The 5,744-nt window shown below is 41.6% G+C and overlaps 1 pseudogene; it reads right to left on the bottom strand.

Moving 5' to 3' along the window:
• Positions 1-2,160: 2,160 nt before the first annotated feature.
• Positions 2,161-3,098, bottom strand: LOC142430535 (developmental pluripotency-associated protein 4 pseudogene; annotated as a pseudogene).
• Between the last annotated feature and the right edge of the window lie 2,646 nt (positions 3,099-5,744).

The following is a 5,744-nucleotide window of genomic DNA, read 5'->3' as shown; positions in this document are numbered from 1 at the left end:
CCTAAAATATAAAGTAAATTGGAGTAAGCCCAAGCAGAGAAACAAAAGTCTTGTAGAAAGAAAATTATAAGAAAACATTATTCCAAGATACCAAAAGACACAACCATAATTAGAATAACGGGTCATGTTTCTGAAGAGGAAGCCTTAACGTGAAAGTTACACACTCTAAGCAATCTATAACTTTAATGTAATTCTGAAGAAGATCCCAGGGTCTATGTTTAAGAACATGGAAACTACTGACCAAATTTTAAGAGAAATTACTCAAGCTAAAAAGAAAAGAAAAAATTCAGCATACAGTGACAAAACTACCCCCACCCCCATACTCTCCTCAGGAAGTTTCTACTGGAGTTTCCTCTCAATCTGCTCCTAAGCAGTGGGAACAAAGCAAACTCAAGACACAGCCGAAGATCTCATCTGTGCTCACACACCCACCTGCTTCTTCTTCCCGGGTCTGAGCTACTCCTGCTGGTATAAGAGCTCTCTTAGTTCAGCCCCCAGCTGTCCTGCATGGTGAATTGTGTGTGGGGTCACATTGATTTTCCCTCTCCTTATCTCCTTACACAGTGGTTGTCAGTGGTCACAGAGCTCAGCTGCAGGGAGAACTGGTTCATGGATGTGACTAGATGGTCTCTGAGACATGGTGTGTATTCGCTAAACCACTCACCCATAGAAGGTCTTTCACATCCACTTCAGGCTTCTCCCAGGGCTCTGTCTGATCCAGTCCCAAGTAGCACTGGTGTTGGAGACAGAGTCCCTAGTGATGGTAGAGGTGAGAGTGAGGGTCTGAGAAGCTTCACCACCTGATCACCTGACTCCTGTAGCTGCATGTGGGAGAGGGCCCCTGGAGTCTTCGGAAACAAGCATTAAAGGCTCTATATGTCTTTGAATGTGCTATGATCCACTGCATTTCCCTGCCACTGACCTGATGGGAGACCCAGCACCATCAGGAGGAGGAAGAGAAAGGAGGCAAACATTTCTGCATCAAAGGCTCCCTGACTCAGAAGGCTCTGGAATCCCCTGATTGCAGGGTGGTGATGGTGGTGGTCTCATTAGGTAAGAAACCACAACAGGCATTTGCCTATGAGTGTTCCTGGATGTTACACGAGGTGATGAACAGTGTGCTAAGGCACAGGCACCACAGCTCCACAACAAAGTGTCTCCAGAGCTGATTCTTGAATCAAGTTGGATGATAGAGATAGGAGTGATGTGACCCACAAGCATATTGAATTAGCTGGCTCCCCAGATTCCAATATTTGAAATTACAAAATCAGAGTTCTAGTGTAGTAGTATTGTTTGATTTAAACAGTCATCCACTAATTCATGAACTGTTTTTTCTTGTGAGGTCTGAGAGCTAGGAACACACCAGACATTCTTCTGGCTGAGGGAAAATCAGAAAACCAAGCCACTGACCTAAAAATGAACAATCTCTTCTTTTTTCTTTTGGTTGTTGCTTTAATCCTTACAAGAATACTGGCGAATAATTCACATATTTGATCCCCACACATACAAAAGATGAAGTACACAAGAGCATCTATAACTTCAGTGCATCGTGCTTAATCTTTTTCAAGATGGCTACCAGTAATAGCAATGGTGATAACACTGATACCAGAGCCAAATTACAGATATTTTGGAAACATGTTTTCTATCTTAAGCATATTATGTATTTTTGTCTTAAATATTCAACTTCTTGAAGTCATTAAGCTTACAGTTAGAAAGGAACAGCTCCTAAAGTCAGTGTTCAGGCAAGGAAAGTTCAGTACAGAGGCAAACTTAGTAATCTTGTCTTCAGTAACTGGGGCACAACCCATTCTCATCAGAAGCACTCTCTACCAAAGCTCAGCTTAAGCCATGTGTACTTCAGAGGGTCAAGGAAATGTTGGAATTTGTGGACTTTGAACTATTTATGTTTTTATTAGCTGGGACGTATGGTAATTTGTAAAGTTGTAACATTTTTAAACATCAGTGTCTTCTGAATCTCAACTCAGGAAGCAGCAAGCAAAACTGGGGTTGACTTCACAGTCCAGATTGCAAAAGGGGACACCCACCCCGGCAGTCTGTGCCCACCACGAGCAGGACCATGGGAGGGCGTGGACGGAAGCCCAGAAGGACAAGATGACAATCGTTAACAGCAATCTTGGAAGTGTCCTTTTCCGGGGTACTCTACTCACTGTGGAGGCTTTCTTTGAATACCCAGTTCCTCTGGACACATTTGGGACACAGCAGGTTGTCTTCCATATGCGGAGGTGGAAAACTACTGGCAGGTATCAAGAAGAAAGCACTCACTCTTCCTGGTTTCTCAGGGACCCAGGCTTGTCCAGCATGAAACTGGAATCGAAACCAGCCTCTTCTGGTTGCAGGGAGACTTCTCCCATGTACCACACACAACCTGACTGCATGAGTCTCTGGTGGTGATTCTTCCACCTCCACCTTCCCAGCTTTGCCTGCAATTCTTGACCAGGAGACCAGCACAGCCTCACTGGTGGAGCTTGTCATCTGTATTACAGTATTGTCAATTGCACTGACGTCCTGTTGGAGAACGAATTCAAAGGCAGGTACCCCTCCTGAAGAGGAAGGAGTTGCTTCAGGAGGGCAAGTCCCTTCAGGATACATATTCATTTTTCTGTAAACTGTCTAGATTTGATTTGGCCACATTTGATTTTTTTAGCCATGTCTGGATCTTGGCTTCCTTTGCTGTGGCAGGAAAATTCTGATTTTGACTCGGGTAAGCATGTTCACACAGTCGCTTATATGCATCTAGTTGCTGGCCCTTGGTGCTCAGCTTTAATTGATGGAACCAGGTCCACAGGATGTCTCGGTGAACCAGATGAACCGGCAGCAGTTTTGATGGTAATGTAGGAATCGGAATCTTCTTTCGGGATTTCAAGTTGTCATTGCTTTGCGAATTCTCTTTTTCTTTTTTAATTCTTTTTTGTTGAGTCACCTGAGACGCACAGTTTTGCACATTTGACGACATGCTTGGTTCATTCGTAGCCCAAGGGACAAGTTCAGGTTCTAAAAACTGGTTCAAAGCTGAGAGTGACACACTCTTCTGAGGGATTCCCTGCAGAGTTCAGCTCCTTGCCTTTTGCATTCTCCATAGTCACAAAGGTGAGGGTTCCCAAAAGACATTCCTCCTTTTAACTGAAATGGCCACAGACTCCCGGTGGCTGCTTTTTTAACTCCACTCACCCACTTCCTGAACAATCTCTTCTTTCAAAAGCAAATCTACTCTGACTCATAGGAACCCTAGAAGACTGATTAGAACTGCTTGTTAGGCTTCTGCTGAGTGTAATTATGTACAGGAATAGACAATGTCATCTTGCTCAGGAGGAACAGTTGGCTGGTTTGAATCCCTGACCTTGTTTGTGATGAGCAAATCTTATCCCACAGCACCACCACAGCCCTTGATATCTCTGCACCGACAGGTCCATATTACACGGTTTCAAAAATGTCACTTTCAAAAGCCAAGTCATAATATTTTCAATATTACTATATGCATATGAACTCTCGACTATAAAAAAGGAAGGCCATGGGAAAAAATGATGGCCTTTAACTTATGATGTTCAAAAAGAATGATGGAAGTACTTTGGGGCAGGCTGGCAATAAAACAAACATATCTGTGTTGAAAGGAGGACAGCAAGAGAGTTCCTTAGAATCAATGATGGGGAGACTTTGTTTCATGTAAAGTTTTGATACCAGTCCCCTGAGAAAGACATCAACCACAATAAAGTAGGGGATCAGTGAAGAACAGGCACATAATGAGGTTGATTGGCACAGTGGCTGTAACATTGGGCTCAAAAATATTCATTGTGAGTGTGATGTTGAATTAGGCATTATTTCATTTTGTTGTACATTGAATCGCTTAGAATTTGGAATGCACTCTGGCACTTTGCATCATCAAAAAGAAAATAAAACGGAACATACAACATTCTTCCTGGTTTGAATAACAGTGCTGGGGGAAAGGTACGTGTTTTATGCAGAAAAGCACATCTAGCAAAGGGAAATATGTAACAGACTACAATGTCTTTATAAGTGCTCTTATGTTGACGTTCACTGTACTTTGGCTAATTATTGGTAGCCAATGTCTTGTCCACATATTTAAAGAACTTTAAGCATCCAAGGCTGTTTAGGCGCAGAGACTCATAGAGAACCTGCATGGAAGAGAACTATCTGAAGAGGGTTTTCTTTTCTTTAATACTGATGGGAGAAAGTTATCAGATCTTTAACCAAATGAGTCATCACTGAATAGTTTTGAACTGCCAACCTGTTTCTCAGAAGTTGATTACTTAATCATTGTGCCACATGATTTTGTGGTCCAGGTTCCTCTAAATATAACTTACATACATCACGATCTTTACTTTCTTCAGATGAACATTTCTCTTCATGTTGACTGGTGTTAAGACATTATATAGATTTCTTCAATGTTGGCACTGCTGTTATTTTTTGCTCCTTGAGTACTTATTGTAGGATGTTCTCCTATACATTGTGTGATTCTGGTAGCAACCCTGGATTCTATCTGTAGTGCCAGAAACAGCTGCCGCAGTGGTGATAGCTAAGAGTGACTCTAAGAAAGTCCAAGTACCCTATAAGAATTTTTTTAATGAGGAGCTGATACCAAGGGCTCAAGTAGAAAGAAAATGTTTTGAAAATGATGATGGCAACATATATACAAATGTGCTCAACACAATGGATAGATGGATTGTGATAAGAGCCATATCAGCCTCAAATAAAGTGATAAAAATAAAATAATAAAAAATTCCAACCCACATGCAAAGAAGGAGAAAAAAGAGAAATACCAAAGAAGAGTTGATGCATTTGAGTTATGGTGTTAGAGAATAATATTAAATATACCACAGGCTGCCTGCAGGACAAGTCGGTCTCCTTCAGAATTAACACATCTGGAATGGTTTTTGGAAGTTTTCAAGTAAGACTTTATCTCACTTATTTGGTATGTCATCATGAGGAACCAGAACACAGAGAATGGTCTTGTGCTTGTTAAAATGGAATGCCATTGAAAAAGAGAGACTTTCAAGGAGGTGGATTGTCACAAAGACTGCAATGATGAGTCCAAACAAGGGAATGACTGAGGAGAGTGCACTTCAGGGCAGCAGTTCATCCTTGTACATAGGATCTCTGGGAGTTGAAGCCAACTCAAGGGTACCTAACAATATCAACAATATTATCCAGGTCATTCTAAGTTAAAATTATCACATAAGCATACATTGGCCAGCATTCACTGGATTGAAAACTTTGGACGCCCATCTGAATGCTTGGAGAAAATGTGGGGCTCACATGAGAATATTTTGCTGCATTGATGTTTTTATAACGAGGCTGGTGGCATACTAGTTATGTTTTGGGCTGAGAAGTGTATGTCCACAGTTTGAAACCTTCAGCCTCTCAAGGAAGAAAGATAGGGCTTTCTACTCCCACAACATATACAATCCTGGAAACCTACAGGGGTGTCATCATAAATTGTCATCAACTCGATGGCAGTGAGTTTGATATTTTGGAATATTTCTTACTTTTGTAACAAACAGCAGTGGTTAATGCCCTAATTGGTAAATGGAGATATAATCAATACACACTAATATTTCTGAGAATTCTATCTTTGGATAGATGGTGAAATACAGAAAAAGCCCATTCCAATGAAAAGAAGGTAGATTCAGATACATGAAGACTCCCTAGAGTCTGTGCTTGGTGGTCCCTAGAGAGATGCTGACAAGGTGAGGAAAGCACAACTTCTG

The sequence above is a fragment of the Tenrec ecaudatus genome, chromosome 17 (genome assembly GCF_050624435.1).
Source record: "Tenrec ecaudatus isolate mTenEca1 chromosome 17, mTenEca1.hap1, whole genome shotgun sequence".
Classification (NCBI taxonomy): domain Eukaryota; kingdom Metazoa; phylum Chordata; class Mammalia; order Afrosoricida; family Tenrecidae; genus Tenrec; species Tenrec ecaudatus.
The sequence above is the reverse complement of the archived record's forward strand: the minus strand, read 5'-3'. Positions and strand labels throughout refer to the sequence as shown.